Consider the following 17,950-nt stretch of genomic DNA (forward strand, 5'->3'; position numbering starts at 1 on the left):
TCCGAAACACATAGCTATCTGACATCAGTACATAAACTGGAAAAAAATCTTCTCTCCTTACTTAGCAATTGAATATTGTTAAGAAGTGTACTCCTCTAGACATTTTTTACCACAGTATTTTTGTCCCCTTATTTTTAGAAGCTAAAAATATGCAGTGTTTTTATTGTAGCTTTATTTTTTTTAAGTTTGAAGGAACTGTGAAAATTAGAATTAGAGTAGGAAAGGACACAGGAGGTGATCTAAGCATGTTAACTTTTCTCTTTACCCTAATTTTCCTAAGTGTAGCCAACTGGAAAGATATATCAGCCTCACCGAGAAATTCAAGAGATGCTTATGAGAGAGTTAATGAAGGAATATGTTCTTTTGCCTGAAATCTCTATATCCACTTCCTTATTCTAAGGATGCTTATTGACTTCTCTAATTAATGTGCTTGAAGGGGGCACCTGGCTAGCTCAGTCAGTAGAACGTGTGACTCTTGATCTCTGGGCTGTGAATTTGAGAGCCATGTTGGGTACAGAGATTACTTAAAAATAAAATCTTAAAAAAGAAAGGAAGCAAATTAATGTGCTTGTTAAGATAGCCATCAGAAATGGCAAAGTTATTAACCATCTTCCTGTTATCAGAGGAAGACCAATGAAGGTTTCAACTGCCTACCAAACCCTGAAATCTCCAGCTGAACTGAAGAGTAGGTTCTCTTTAAGACCATTCTTCTTCTTCCCATGTAAGGAGAAGAGCAACTTTCTATTGACCTTGAGAAGGACCCAATAATATTCCACTGGCCCCTGCCGAGGGGATGAGAGCGAGCATGACTTACCAGAGAAAATCAAATTGTGACAGAAATATTTGCTGTGAAGAGCCCATACTAGCTACCAATAACAGGAAGTATATATTATGATATATAAATATAAGCAGGCAACCTGAACAAATTAAAATCAACAAATAAAAGGAATCAGCAACTGAAAAAGAGATACCTAGGAAAATAGAGTAAATGCATTGCAGTAAAGGCAAAACAAATAGAAAAATTATAAAAACAGAGTTTTGTAAAAGTATTAATTATACTTTCATATGAGTATTAAAATAAAGCACTTCAATGATAATATTTACACTTTCAACAACATAAAATAAAATTACAACAAAAAATATTTGACATAGAAAACTTTGTCTAGCAAGAGAAACATAGCTCTGAAAGTAAAAAACAATGGTAGAGGATGTGACTAGTAAAATAAATTAGTGCAATATGAGATAGGTTAGGTAATACAAACAGAAGCAAGGGGGGAAAAAGGTGTGATTTAGGAAGAAAGAGAGAAAAGAGAGATGGCAGAAATAAAAAGATAAGTCAAATAAATCTAGAATGTCCAATATTTCAGTGTGTCAAACAGCATTCTATATATTGACAAGAATAGAAGCCTACTCTGTCTAATCAATCAAAAGTGAAATTTATATCAAATGTAACGTTCTTACATGAGGAGAGCTTTTTTTAAAATTTTTTTTATTATTAAGAGACAGAGCGTGAACAGGGGAAGGGCAGAGAGAGAGGGAGACACAATCAGAAGCAGGCTCCAGGCGCTCAGCTGTCAGCACAAATCCTGTTGTGGGGCTCAAACTCACAAACTGCAAGATCATGATCTGAGCTGAAATTGGAGGCTCAACTGACTGAGCCACCCAGGCGCCCTGATGAGAGAGCTTTTGCTTTGTTCCTGCACCTAGAACTGTATCTGAGGCAAGGGAGATTTCAGTAAATATTTCTTGCATGGATGGATGGATGAATAGATAATGGAAATATGGATAATGGATAAACAAATGGATGGCACTTTCAAGAAGAAAATTTTACACGCTCTGATTTTATTCTTTGGAAAGCACATATTTCCAGAATTTTCCTTGCCAGCTTAGCTAAAGAATGACAAGATCTTATTCCCTGAATGAAATAATATTCAATAATACTACGATAACACTTTCGTTTTCAATCTGGAGATAAAGACCTATTTCTGAGTGCTGACAAATGGTTTATTTCACTTATATGATAAAATTTATTTTAGAAGAATTGCAATTACAATGTAAGTCGTTTTGTTTATTCTGATGGTAAATATTTAATATACACCCTCCTGAAAACAAGAGAGCAACTAGAGTTACTTACTAATATGTTCTTAAGAGCACTAATACATCTTTAAATAATAGTCCTCAGGCATGCACAGAATAGCTTAAGCAACAAAACACAAATGGGAAGAAAAAAAGACTCAGGAAGTAGATTTGTAATGAGATGTTATAACTTTTACCTCAAGGTCACCAGTTTATACGTAAGCTAAGTCATCAGTCATTGATATATTTACTAATTTGTGGAAATAAGATGACGAAATTCTCTCAAAAGGCAGTTTTAGTAAAAATCAGGATGATTTATGGCTCATATGACAGAGTTTTATAGTTATGATTATTCAAATGATAATTATGATCATTCAAATGATAAAGGATAAAGAATTTGCACCACAAATATATTCATGTGAAACTCTATCCTATTCATTAACAGGTCTTCACATTTAAATATTGCAAGTTATCAATTTCCCCTTAAATGTACTTTAATAATCCAAAGAATGAAAAAAAATAAGAGACGGTATTAGAAGTCACTCTTATGTTTAACTATAAAATTATAGTTTAAATGATTAGTATATTGGTAACAGAGACATGAAATAATTGGAATATACCTAAAGTAGCTAGTAGAGAAAATATGAGTCATCGGTAAATTCTTTTACCTTACACATGAAGAAAATTACTTCCATGAAATCTAAATCTTTGCTCATCATAATGCCCAATAGTGGCCAGTAGCTGAAATTTCAGGCTTAGAATCCATGTCTCATGAATTCTCATCCACTGTCTTTTACAAACTATAGATTTGTCCAATCACTATGCTATACACTGAAACTAATGTAACATTGAGTATCAACTAAAATTCAATAAAAAAAAAACCCTCAATCTTTTGAATGGCATTAAAAATTGCATGGGTGTACCTTAATTAATTTGATTAGTCTTTTATGGACATTCAGAAAAGTTCTTACATATATGTGACCAAGAGTAGCTATAGGATAAATTCTTAGAGATTAAATTACTGGAATAAAAAAATCTGTACATATTTAATTTGAATTAATATGTCAAGTATATATATTAATATATATAATATATATTAATATATATATAAATATATATATATATAAATATATATATATATATATATATATATATATATATATATATAATCAGCAGTACACAAGAATGCCTATTTCCCTTTATACTTGCTAACACTTTCTGATCTTTGGTAAAATGATAAATAAAAATGGTGTCTACTTAAAAAAATGAAAAAAAAAGTTTCCTTTACTTGAATTTTTTTAACCCAAAGCATTTTCTTACTACTTTTTTTTTTTTTGAGATTAAAAAAAAAGGTCTCCTATTGGTTCTTAGTGCCCTTGATGTTTATAAGGTTGAAGTTATGTCCTTCCAACAGCATGGAACCTTTTTAAGACATTTTGTGTAGACTGTGATATACAGTTCTAGAGTATAATCTAGTATGTCTTTAAAAATACAGAGGCATTTATAAAGACTCCCACTATGATGTGGAAAAAAAAGCATCTCATACTAATGATGAACTCTTAGGGGGGAAAGCATTTATATCCAGATAAAAACATACATAATCATTTTATTCTTGGCATTAACAAATGTCAGATGATTTCTTTTATTTTTTGATTATTTAATGCCCTTATATTTCAGTGATCTTTAAACAAATGTTAAGGGAAGTTGCCATAATGTTCTTTCAAAGTAATTAAAAATCAATATAAAATCCATGGTGTGTGGCACATAGTAGGCATAAAATATACTTTGTCATTAAATTATTTTTGAATCTTGTATGTGTATAAATGTATTTTATTTTAAAGTGTCTGAAATACAGAATATTATGACAGAAATCAAGCTTAAGTAAAAAAATGAAAATTATTCCATAAAAAATTATACCCTTGCTTCGAGTCTGAGAATAGTATGAGTAATATGAATAACTGTTATGCATATATTATATCTATTATTAAATATAGTTGAATAACATATATGACCTACTAATTATGGAAATATTTGTTATCATATTCAGCTATATTTGAATAAAATTAAATAATAAGCTGTACAAAACACAAATAAGTCTTGTTCTGCTTTTTAAGATTGTACTTCGGGAGGCGCAGGAAGATGGCGGCGTAGGAGGACGCTGGGCTCACCGCGCGTCCTGCTGATCACTTAGATTCCACCTACACCTGCCTAAATAACCCAGAAAACCGCCAGAGGATTAGCAGAACGGAGTCACCGGACCCAAGTGCAGACGAGAGGCCCACGGAAGAGGGTAGGAAGGGCAGCGAGGCGGTGCGCGCTCCACGGACTGGCTGGAGGGAGCCGGGGCGGAGGGGCGGCTCGCCAGCCAAGCAGAGCCCTCGAGTCCGGCTTGCAAAAGCGGAGGGGCGTGACGGACTGTGTTCCAACAGCAAGCGCGACTTAGCGTCTGGGAGGTCCTAAGTTAACAGCTCTGCTCGGAAAGCGGGAAGGCTGGAGGACAAAGGGAGGGTGAGCTGCGGGGGCCCCCGGACGACAGAGCTCAGTTTGGCGGGGAACAAAGGCGCTCGCCAGCGCCATCTCCCCCGCCCATCCCCCAGCCAAAATCCCAAAGGGAACCGGTTCCGGCCAGGGAAATTGCTCGCTCCGCGCAAACACCCAACTCTGTGCTTCTGCGGAGCCAAACCTCCGGCAGCGGATCTGACTCCCTCCGGCTGCCACAGGGCCCCTCCTGAAGTGGATCACCTAAGGAGAAGCGAGCTAAGCCTGCCCCACCTCCCGTCGTGCACCTTGCCTTCCCACGCCAGCTAATACGACAGATCCCCAGCATCACAAGCCTGGCAGTGTGCAAGTAGCCCAGACGGGCCACGCCACCCCACAGTGACTCCCGCACCTAGGAGAGGGGAAGAGAAGGCACACACCAGTCTGACTGTGGCCCCAGCGGTGGGCTGGGGGCAGACATCAGGACTGACTGCGGCCCCGCCCACCAACTCCAGTTATACACCACAGCACAGGGGAAGTGCCCTGCAGGTCCTCACCACTCCAGGGACTATCCAAAATGACCAAGCGGAAGAATTCCCCTCAGAAGAATCTCCAGGAAATAACAACAGCTAATGAGCTGATCAAAAAGGATTTAAATAATATAACAGAAAGTGAATTTAGAATAATAGTCATAAAATTAATCGCTGGGCTGGAAAACAGTATACAGGACAGCAGAGAATCTCTTGCTACAGAGATCAAGGGACTAAGGAACAGTCACGAGGAGCTGAAAAACGCTTTAAAGGAAATGCAAAACAAAATGCAAACCACCACAGCTCGGTTGGAAGAGGCAGAGGAGAGAATAGGTGAACTAGAAGATAAAGTTATGGAAAAAGAGGAAGCTGAGAAAAAGAGAGAGAAAAAAATCCAGGAGTATGAGGGGAAAATTAGAGAACTAAGTGATACACTAAAAAGAAATAATATACGCATAATTGGTATTCCAGAGGAGGAAGAGAGAGGGGAAGGTGCTGAAGGGGTACTTGAAGAAATAATAGCTGAGAACTTCCCTGAACTGGGGAAGGAAAAAGGCATTGAAATCCAAGAGGCACAGAGAACTCCCTTCAGACGTAACTTGAATCGATCTTCTGCACGACATATCATAGTGAAACTGGCAAAATACAAGGATAAAGAGAAAATTCTGAAAGCAGCAAGGGGTAAACGTGCCCTCACATATAAAGGGAGACCTATAAGACTCGTGACTGATCTCTCTTTTGAAACTTGGCAGGCCAGAAAGAATTGGCACGAGATTTTCAGGGTGCTAGACAGCAAAAATATGCAGCCGAGAATCCTTTATCCAGCAAGTCTGTCATTTAGAATAGAAGGAGAGATAAATGTCTTCCCAAACAAACAAAAACTGAAGGAATTTGTCACCACTAAACCAGCCCTACAAGAGATCCTAAGGGGGACCCTGGGAGACAAAGTACCAGAGACATCACTACAAGCATAAAACATACAGACATCACAATGACTCTAAACCCGTATCTTTCTATAATAACACTGAATGTAAACGGATTAAATGCGCCAACCAAAAGACATAGGGTATCAGAATGGATAAAAAAACAAGACCCATCTATTTGCTGTCTACAAGAGACTCATTTTAGACCTGAGGACACCTTTAGATTCAGAGTGAGGGGATGGAGAACTATTTACCATGCTACTGGAAGCCAAAAGAAAGCTGGAGTAGCCATACTTATATCAGGCAAACTAGACTTTAAATTAAAGGCTGTAACAAGAGATGAAGAAGGACATTATATAATAGTTACAGGGTCTATCCATCAGGAAGAGCTAACAATTATAAATGTCTATGCGCCGAATACCGGAGCCCCCAAGTATATAAAACAATTACTCATAAACAGAAGCAACCTTATTGATAAGAATGTGGTAATTGTAGGGGACTTTAACACCCCACTTACAGAAATGGATAGATCATCTAGACACACAGTCAATAAAGAAACAAGGGCCCTGAATGAGACATTGGATCAGATGGACTTGACAGATATATTTAGAACTCTGCATCCCAAAGCAACAGAATATACTTTCTTCTCGAGTACACATGGAACATTCTCCAAGATAGATCATATACTGGGTCACAAAACAGCCCTTCATAAGTTTACAAGAATTGAAATTATACCATGCATACTTTCAGACCACAATGCTATGAAGCTTGAAATCAACCACAGGAAAAAGTCTGGAAAACCTCCAAAAGCGTGGAGGTTAAAGAACACCCTACTAACGAATGAGTGGGTCAACCAGGCAATTAGAGAAGAAATCAAAAAATATATGGAAACAAACGAAAATGAAAATACAACAATCCAAACGCTTTGGGACGCAGCAAAGGCAGTCCTGAGAGGAAAATACATTGCAATCCAGGCCTATCTCAAGAAACAAGAAAAATCCCAAATACAAAATCTAACAGCACACCTAAAGGAAATAGAAGCAGAACAGCAAAGGCAGCCTAAACCCAGCAGAAGAAGAGAAATAATAAAGATCAGAGCAGAAATAAACAATATAGAATCTAAAAAAACTGTAGAGCAGATCAACGAAACCAAGAGTTGGTTTTTTGAAAAAATAAACAAAATTGACAAACCTCTAGCCAGGCTTCTCAAAAAGAAAAGGGAGATGACCCAAATAGATAAAATCATGAATGAAAATGGAATTATTACAACCAATCCCTCAGAGGTACAAACAATTATCAGGGAATACTATGAAAAATTATATGCCAACAAATTGGACAACCTGGAAGAAATGGACACATTCCTGAACACCCACACTCTTCCAAAACTCAATCAGGAGGAAATAGAAAGCTTGAACAGACCCATAACCAGCGAAGAAATTGAATCGGTTATCAAAAATCTCCCAACAAATAAGAGTCCAGGACCAGATGGCTTCCCAGGGGAGTTCTACCAGACATTTAAAGCAGAGATAATACCTATCCTTCTCAAGCTATTCCAAGAAATAGAAAGGGAAGGAAAACTTCCAGACTCATTCTATGAAGCCAGTATTACTTTGATTCCTAAACCAGACAGAGACCCAGTAAAAAAAGAGAATGACAGGCCAATATCCCTGATGAATATGGATGCAAAAATTCTCAATAAGATACTAGCAAATCGAATTCAACAGCATATAAAAAGAATTATTCACCATGATCAAGTGGGATTCATCCCTGGGATGCAGGGCTGGTTCAACATTCGCAAATCAATCAACGTGATACATCACATTAACAAAAAAAAAGAGAAGAACCATATGATCCTGTCAATCGATGCAGAAAAGGCCTTTGACAAAATCCAGCACCCTTTCTTAATAAAAACCCTTGAGAAAGTCGGGATAGAAGGAACATACTTAAAGATCATAAAAGCCATTTATGAAAAGCCCACAGCTAACATCATCCTCAACGGGGAAAAACTGAGAGCTTTTTCCCTGAGATCAGGAACACGACAGGGATGCCCACTCTCACCGCTGTTGTTTAACATAGTGCTGGAAGTTCTAGCATCAGCAATCAGACAACAAAAGGAAATCAAAGGCATCCAAATTGGCAAAGATGAAGTCAAGCTTTCGCTTTTTGCAGATGACATGATATTATACATGGAAAATCCGATAGACTCCACCAAAAGTCTGCTAGAACTGATACATGAATTCAGCAAAGTTGCAGGATACAAAATCAATGTCCAGAAATCAGTTGCATTCTTATACACTAACAATGAAGCAACAGAAAGACAAATAAAGAAAATGATCCCATTCACAATTGCACCAAGAAGCATAAAATACCTAGGAATAAATCTAACCAAAGATGTAAAGGATCTGTATGCTGAAAACTATAGAAAGCTTATGAAGGTAATTGAAGAAGACTTAAAGAAATGGAAAGACATTCCCTGCTCATGGATTGGAAAAATAAATATTGTCAAAATGTCAATACTACCCAAAGCTATCTACACATTCAATGCAATCCCAATCAAAATTGCACCAGCATTCTTCTCGAAAGTAGAACAAGCAATCCTAAAATTCATATGGAACCACAAAAGGCCCCGAATAGCCAAAGGAATTTTGAAGAAGAAGACCAAAGCAGGAGGCATCACAATCCCAGACTTTAGCCTCTACTACAAAGCTGTCATCATCAAGACAGCATGGTATTGGCACAAAAACAGACACACAGACCAATGGAATAGAATAGAAACCCCAGAACTAGACCCACAAACGTATGGCCAACTCATCTTTGACAAAGCAGGAAAGAACATCCAATGGAAAAAAGACAGCCTCTTTAACAAATGGTGCTGGGAGAACTGGACAGCAACATGCAGAAGGTTGAAACTAGACCACTTTCTCACACCATTTACAAAAATAAACTCAAAATGGATAAAGGACCTAAATGTGAGACAGGAAACCATCAAAACCTTAGAGGAGAAAGCAGGAAAAGATCTCTCTGACCTCAGCCGTAGCAATCTCTTACTCGACACATCCCCAAAGGCAAGGGAATTAAAAGCAAAAGTGAATTACTGGGACCTTATGAAGATAAAAAGCTTCTGCACAGCAAAGGAAACAACCAACAAAACTAAAAGGCAACCAACGGAATGGGAAAAGATATTTGCAAATGACATATCGGACAAAGGGCTAGTATCTAAAATCTATAAAGAGCTCACCAAACTCCACACCCGAAAAACAAATAACCCAGTGAAGAAATGGGCAGAAAACATGAATAGACACTTCTCTAAAGAAGACATCCAGATGGCCAACAGGCACATGAAAAGATGTTCAGCGTCGCTCCTTATCAGGGAAATACAAATCAAAACCACACTCAGGTATCACCTCACGCCAGTCAGAGTGGCCAAAATGAACAAATCAGGAGACTATAGATGCTGGAGAGGATGTGGAGAAACGGGAACCTTCTTGCACTGTTGGTGGGAATGCAAATTGGTGCAGCCGCTCTGGAAAGCAGTGTGGAGGTTCCTCAGAAAATTAAAAATAGACCTACCCTATGACCCAGCAATAGCACTGCTAGGAATTTATCCAAGGGATACAGGAGTACTGATGCATAGGGGCACTTGTACCCCAATGTTCATAGCAGCACTCTCAACAATAGCCAAATTATGGAAAGAGCCTAAATGTCCATCAACTGATGAATGGATAAAGAAATTGTGGTATATATACACAATGGAGTACTACGTGGCAATGAGAAAAAATGAAATATGGCCCTTTGTAGCAACGTGGATGGAACTGGAGAGTGTAATGCTAAGTGAAATAAGCCATACAGAGAAAGACAGATACCATATGGTTTCACTCTTATGTGGATCCTGAGAAACTTAACAGGAACCCATGGGGGAGGGGAAGGAAAAAAAAAAAAAAAGAGGTTAGAGTGGGAGAGAGCCAAAGCATAAGAGACTGTTAAAAACTGAGAACAAACTGAGGGTTGATGGGGGGTGGGAGGGAGGGGAGGGTGGGTGATGGGTATTGAGGAGGGCACCTTTTGGGATGAGCACTGGGTGTTGTATGGAAACCAATTTGTCAATAAATTTCATAAAAAAAAAAAAAAAAGATTGTACTTCGTGCTTTCTGTGGCTATTTTTTCCATCATCATTATAATTGCATATTGTCACTTGTAGTTTAGCCAAGCTTAAACTAGTATCAACAAATTTGTCGTGCTCTTTTAAGTATTGTCTTCTATACCAGAAAATAATGTGAAATATTTTACCATAAAAAATTATTTTTGGGGGCACCTGGGTGGCTCAGTTGGTTGGGTGACCGACTTCGGCTCAGGTCATGATCTCACAGTTTGTGAGTTCAAGCCCTACATCGGGCTCTGTGCTGACAGCTTAGAGGCTAGAGCCTGCTTCAGATTCTGTGTCTCCCCCACTCTCTACCCCTCCCCTGCTCATGCTCTTTGTCTCTCAAAAATAAATAAATGTTAAAATTTTTAAAAAAAAATTATTTATCGCAACCATCATGTAAATATTATATGTGTTTGTAGAACATTGTGTTTCTAGAAAATGTGTTTGTAGAACATTTATCTTGTTGGGACAATGGCAGAAAGATCTGGGAAGTGTCCGATCTATGGTCATTGCTATCTAAGTAGCTGGTGCTACTTTAAGACCTAAAGCTGGACAAAATATTATAGCATCTGAAAGATTTATTTTTATACAAGCAAATCCCCTCAAAATAGGATATGGCTTGGGTTTAAAATCAGATGACCTACAGCATCTCAGTGAACTATATTCAGATGCACCACATGAATATTCTTTGTTTCCGTTACTTTATTCTATACTCTTTCACATGTCCTTTTCTTCTACTCTAATTCTTTCAAATATTCTATGTCTCCAGACTCATTTCTTTGACCTCCTTGATGTCCCTTAATACAGTATCTATGTATGTCTATTTTCCTGGTGCTAAGCTACACAAAATACATGTATATGTATATGTATATGTATATGTATATGTATATATTTATATGATGTGTATAAATAATCATATGCCTCCAATTGATAGACCAGTCAATCAGTACCAATACACATGCATAAAGTATAACATATATTGGGGCACCTGGGTGGTTCAGTTGGTTAAGCACCTGACTTTGGCTCAGGTCATGATCTCATGATTCATGAGTTCAAGCTCCACATCAGGCTCTGTGCTAACAGCTCAGAGCCTGGAGCCTGCTTCAGATTCCGTGTCTCTCTCTCTCTGCCCCTGCCCCACTCATTCTCTGTCTCTGTCTCTCAAAAATAAACATTAAAAAAAAGTGTAACATATATTGAATACCTACAAGTTAACATATATACACATTTATATCTCACATACATTATACATTGACATATAACATATATACTTCATATATTGGTACTGATTGATCTATTAATATTATGTATATTATATATACACACATATATGTACATATATCTACAAACACCTATACATGTATCTGTAAGAAAAATGTATATTTTTTAAAATCCAAAATAATTGAAAAGAAATTAAATTTGTTTATGTTGAGCAAATACATGGGATAACACAATTATGTCCAAATAAATTATCTAAAAACAAGACAAATGAGGATATAACTTAGAAAACAAGGATAAGCCATGAAGTTTTTTTTTTTTTTAAAAAGGTAGTTTAAAAGTCTGCAAAAAAAAATCTTTGAGTACCTAGGTCACCATCCCCACTCCCAAATTACCAGATGTTTGCCACCACACCTCATCTTCCATGAGAATAGAAGCTTTTATCTGGAAACTTTCAGCTAGAACTATCAATGTGGGATACTAGGTAGATAAATTTTCATGATAGCTTCAGGGTTAAGAAGAATACAATTAATGAATGTTGCATATTAAACTGTAGGAGTCTCAGCTTATAATAGTAACTGGTTCTTAAAATACACAGAGGCAAGTATTTACTTTCTATTTTCCATCCTGTCATCCTCCTTTTCTAAGAAATTTGGAGGATTCTTCCCTGGAAAAACTAAATCACCACAGAAAAAATAAAAAGACCTTCACAGACTTTTTTTTTCCCAGAATAGTAATGTTCCACTGTAATACACACCAATCTATAAATCACATGGGCACAGAACACATGCCAAGTTCCTAACCAATTTTAAGCACCTTTCTCTTATTTCATTTTCTAATTTTTAGTATTTAAGTTATATTTTCTATAGAATATTTACATCAGAATATTGAATTCCATTTAATCCTCCTACTTTTTCTGTTAATATTGTTAAGCTTTCGATTCTGCATCTCTTCTATCTTTCATAAAACATTATTAGCAGTATTTAATACAGTTAATATTCATTCACACTATCAATTCATTTACCTTTCTAATACTCTTCTTCATTACATCCTTCATTTTGCTTTCTCCTTTAAGAATAAACATTTTTCTGTGTGAAAAACTGCCTATATTATTTCACTTAATGCAACTTCACTGGCTTAATTCTATTTTTTATTTGTCAACACATGTTTTTATTTCAATTTCATTCTGAATAATAACTTCACCGGTACAAAATTTCTTGGTCGGCACTTATTTTTCTTTCATTGTTTGAGAAACGTGATTCCACTGTTTTAGTTGGTAAAGTTGGTTATTAGTCATAATGTTAGTATCTTTTCTGACTGCTTTTATCATTTGGTTTTTGGTTTTCAGAAGTTTTACTATAATGTACATAAGTTACAGCATTCTTTGTATTTATTCTTTAATTTCACTAAGCTTCTTTGAATATGTGAGCTGGTATCTTTCATCTCTTTTAAATGCTTCCGACCTATTACCTGTTTAAATATTGTTTCTTTTTCATTTTTCTCTTATCCAAGTGAAATTTCTATTATACAAATGCCACAACTTTTGACTTAAACAGATCTTTTAAATTCTTTTGCCTTTACTTTTTTTTCATTTGTTTGCTTCAGTTAGGAACTTTTCTATTGACAGTCTTCCAGTTTGTCAGTATTCTATTGTATTCAATCTGCTCTCCTATCAAAAAAGTCCTTAAATTCAAATATGGTGGTTTTCAAGACTAGAATATCCATTTGCTTGTTTGTATACAGATTCCAATTCTTTGATAATATTTTCTGCTTTTTACCATTTTCTCCACATTTCTTCCTTTTTTGAGTGTATTAATTATAGTTAATTTACAATACTTGCCTAGTAATGCTGATATGTTTATGTCTTAGTTCACCTTTGTTGTTTATTCTTTTTCCTGGTTAGAGGTCATATGGTCTTATCTTTTTTAACATCTATTAATTTTAATTAAATGTCGGACACTGTGAATTTTTGAAAAAAAATACAAAATAAAGATCTTCAGAATACATTAACATGCCAAAAATAGTTTCTCCATTCCTCCAATAGCTGGATACGTGGGAACACTGATAATACTAGTCCAATTATGAAACTCAGCTGCACTGAGACAGCCTATTCCTTGGGTAATAATCAGACTACTTCTTGATTTATGCTTATTTCTACAGCATTGTCTCCAGAGCTTTCAATGACAATCCTGAAACACCACATTTTCCTCAGGAACCAGAGGCATAAGGTATTTCTAATCTGCTTTTTCATAATTTTTTTTGTTCAGGTCTTTACCCTCTCTGCCCTTGCATCTACAGAATTCAGCAAATGTCTCAAGGAGGAAACTGGCTGTGTATTTAAGGCCTTTCAAATTTCTAATTTTGTCATGTCAGCCCCACCACATTTAAAAGTCCAAATGGATTTACCCAGGCCTTTTCCTTGTGAAGCCCAAATTTTCAGAGGTTAGCCCATGTGCAGAATTAACAAATTCTCCTTAGGGTAAATACATCGGAAGAATACCTGATATCTCAAACTCAAATTTTCATTTCCCTGACAATTTAAAAAATTCATCCAGCTTTTCTAGTTCTTCTGAGATGAAATGTTGACTTATAATCAATTTCTCCATCCTGCTAGCGATGGAAAGACTATTGCCCAAAATTTAAATATATATGTAATCAAATCAACCAGGAATCTCTGTCTGAAATAATGTTATCTGATTTAAACAATTCATTTTAATAAAGCTATAGTTGTCCTTGAGCCAGACCAAAGCTATGGGAACAAAATGGAGTATACACTGAGAACTAAGTCATGTGAAGAACAATTAAAAATGTTGGATATGTTTTGCACACAAAGGAAAACATTAGGGCAAGTCATGATAACATAATAACCAAATTCAAATATTTGACCTCCTGTTATATTGAAGACAAATTATTTATTTTGGTTTTGAGAACAAATAAAACCCATAAGTAGAAATGATAGGAATAAAGATTTCATCTGAATGTGAGAAAATTATTTCAATAATGTCTCATATGGTAGCAAATTTCCAAAGATTAGATGTATTCAACAAGACATCTAAAGATAACTTGCTCTAAAGGCACCTGGGTGGCTTGGTTGGTTAAGCATCCAACTCTTGATTTTGGCTCAGGTCATGATTTCAAGGTTTGTGGGATCAAGACCTATGTCAGGCTCTGTGCTGACAGCAGGGAGCCTGCTTGGGATTTTCTCTCTCCTTCTCTCTCTGCCTTTCCTCTGCTCACACACTTACACACATTCTCTCTCTCTAATCCTCTCTAAAAATAAACAAGCATTAAAGATAACCTGCTCTACATATTTCACTACCATTTATAATGTCCAACCAGATAATTTCTAAGGATCTTTTCAATTCTAGAATTTTGTCATGTATATTATGATTGACACTGTGAGACATGTCACAGGTATTTAATAAAAACATGATTTCTTGGGCTTTGACACAAATAGTATTTTGATAGTACCCACTCATCTCTTTTTTTTTTATGTGCTTCATTTACAATTATTGATGAGTTTATTAGTTTCCTGTGATATACATTAAGTACATTTAACTGAAGATCAACTACAGACACAGAATTCTGAGAATAATAACTAAACATAATTAGGGATTAGAGCTTTCAAAATGACTTACGTGATTTTAAATTCTTCACTAAAAAAACGTGAGTTTTTAAATATGCATTTCCTCATTTCTTAAGGAAAATCGTTTTATGCTTGAGAAAAATTGTATTTCAAGTGGCTTTATTTTTATTTTTTTAATATTTATTTATTTTGAGAGAAAGAGAGAGAAACACTACAAGCAGGGGAGGGGCAGAGAGAGAAGGAGAGAGAGAAAATTCCAAGCAGAATCCAAGCTGGCAGCACAGAGCCCAATGTGGGGCTGAAATTCACCAAATGAGAGAGCATGACCTGAGCCAAACCAAGAGTCAGACGCTTACCCAACTGAGCCCCTAGGCACCCCTTAATTGCCTTTAATTAAATAAATTTCTCTATAAGATTCACAGGCATAGTTTATTTGTAAGCTATAATAGAGGAAAGTTTACAAATATAGCAAATTTTCAACCAAAAAAGACTATGAATTTTTTAAAATACTTTTTCCTGTTTAAGTATTACATTACTTTTTCTTTATTTTGCTATTCTTTATCTAAATTTCAACATAATTCATCCCTTTTCCTTTTATTCTTTATTTTCCCAGTGGTATCCTCATTCTCTTTTAATGCTCTGTTAAGACTTAATGATTTATTAAGAAATTACACCTCTTTTTTTTTTCCCCCACGTTTTTATTTATTTTTGGGACAGACAGAGACAGAGCATGAACGGGGGAGGGGCAGAGAGAGAGGGAGACACAGAATCAGAAACAGGCTCCAGGCTCCGAGCCATCAGCCCAGAGCCGGACGCGGGGCTCGAACTCACAGACCGTGAGATCGTGACCTGGCTGAAGTCGGACGCTTAATCGACGTGCCACCCAGGCCCCCCAAGAAATTACACCTCTTTAGCCTATGACTACCTTGTAGAACTTGTCTGGTAGAGATGCAAATATTTTCCAGGATCAAACCACCCCATAGATTACAGTGTGTGGTCTTGTTGGATATTAACTAGTATTGTATCTAACTGAGCAATCTTATCCAAAACTACCTACATACACCTAGCTTTGAGCTATCATATCTTACTCATTCCTTACTAATGAATTAATGGAATAAAGTATTCAACACTTTCATCTTATGTTTGCATGAGCATCATGATTTTTTATAATGAATATTTTGTTTTAAAACTAAAACTTTTATTTTATTTTATTTTGTATATTTATTTATTATGAGAGAGAGACAGAGGCAGAGAGAGATCACAAGCAGTTGAGAGGCAGAGAGAAGAAGAGATAGAATCCCAAGCAGGCTCCATGCCATCAGCACAGAACCTGATGTGGGGCTCAAATTCACAAACCGTGAGATCATGACTCGAACTGATATTAAGAGTCCGATGTTCAACCAACTGAGCCACCCAGGTGCCCCAAAACTGAAATACTGGTTAGTGTCCATTATTGAGGCCTTAGACAATAAAGTTCTTCCAAGTATTTGTTTGCTTCTAAACAAATCATTCATTTCCATTTCATGGGCACTGAATTAAATATTCCATTGACTCTCTGCTTTATCTACTCAAAAACCCAAAGCAAAATGTTCAGCAGCTTGTCCTCAGGCATGTGAAAATTCTTAGTGCATTTACTTTAGTGGTACTAAAATCTCTTCTCTATTTCTTTATTTCTTCATTCATTCATTCATTCATTCATAGTCAGATTATCTCTTGGCTGAACTACCTTCATTTTATATTGCCAAATGGTTATCCAAATTAACAAAAATTCCATTTCATATGAGTTAAAAACATAAATAAGCATATAAGTAAACTGAAAGACAGATGAATAGATAGGTAGGTTGAAAGATGGATATCCAAGACTCAGTTATTATCCTTTAATTATCTACATACGACACAAGTCTAGTAAGTTTATTATAAAACATTTTAGCTGCTAAATGCAAAATAATGCTAGGATCACCAAGACCAGAAGGTTATGAAATAAAAAAACTACATCATTTCTTTCCGAAATGAAGACTTCTTAATTCAAATACCTTTGAACTGAAGGAAGTAGGGTAACAATTTTTTAATTACGTTTGAAATTTTGATTATTATATAGAGTTAATAATTTAATTTCTTAATCATTGTATCTTGCAATATGAAATAAATATAGCATCTTAAATGTCCAAAGAATGAGCAGTGAAGTCATTGTGCCAGCCTGCATTGCTTCATTGTTACATCCTATAAACCATGCTTATTATGTCAGTAACCTATTTTTTTCCCATGCCTCCACATACCTCCCCTCTTGTAAACTAAATATGTTTGTTTTCTATAGTTAATGTCTGTCCTTTGGTTTGTTTCTTTTTTTTTCCTTTGTTTGTTTGTTATGTTTCTTAAATTCCACATATTAGTGAAATCATATGGCATTTGTATCCCTCTGACTGACATATTTTGTTTAGCATTATACTCTAGGTCCATTCATGCTGTTGCAAATGGCAAGATTTCATTCTTTTTATCTCTTTTTATAGGTGAATAATATTCCAGTATGTGTGTATATGCCACCTTTTCTTATTCATTCATTTATAAATGGGCACAGTCTGCTTCTACAGCTTATCTACTGTAAATAATGCTGCAATAAACACAGACGTTCATATATCCTTTCATATTGGTGTTTTTGTATACTTTGGGTAAATACTCAGTAGTGCAATTGCTGGATTGTAGGGTAGTTCTATTTTTAACTTTTTGAGGAAACTCCATACTGTCTTCCACAGTGGCTATACCACTTTGCATTCTCACCAGCAGTCCACAAGAATTCCTTTTCCTCCGCACCCAACTTAAAAAATTGTAAGTGTAATTTGCATCAGTGTATCATTTCTACATGATGTTATTCCTGTTTTAAGACAGGATACAAAAATAAAAGTATGTACTCCTTTACTCACACATTTATCTTCTGCATTTCTACCAGAGGAGAGGTGGTAGAAAGCTCATCTTCATGGAAAACACATTCATAATAATA

This window comes from Lynx canadensis, chromosome A1 (assembly GCF_007474595.2).
Source record: "Lynx canadensis isolate LIC74 chromosome A1, mLynCan4.pri.v2, whole genome shotgun sequence".
NCBI lineage: Eukaryota > Metazoa > Chordata > Mammalia > Carnivora > Felidae > Lynx > Lynx canadensis.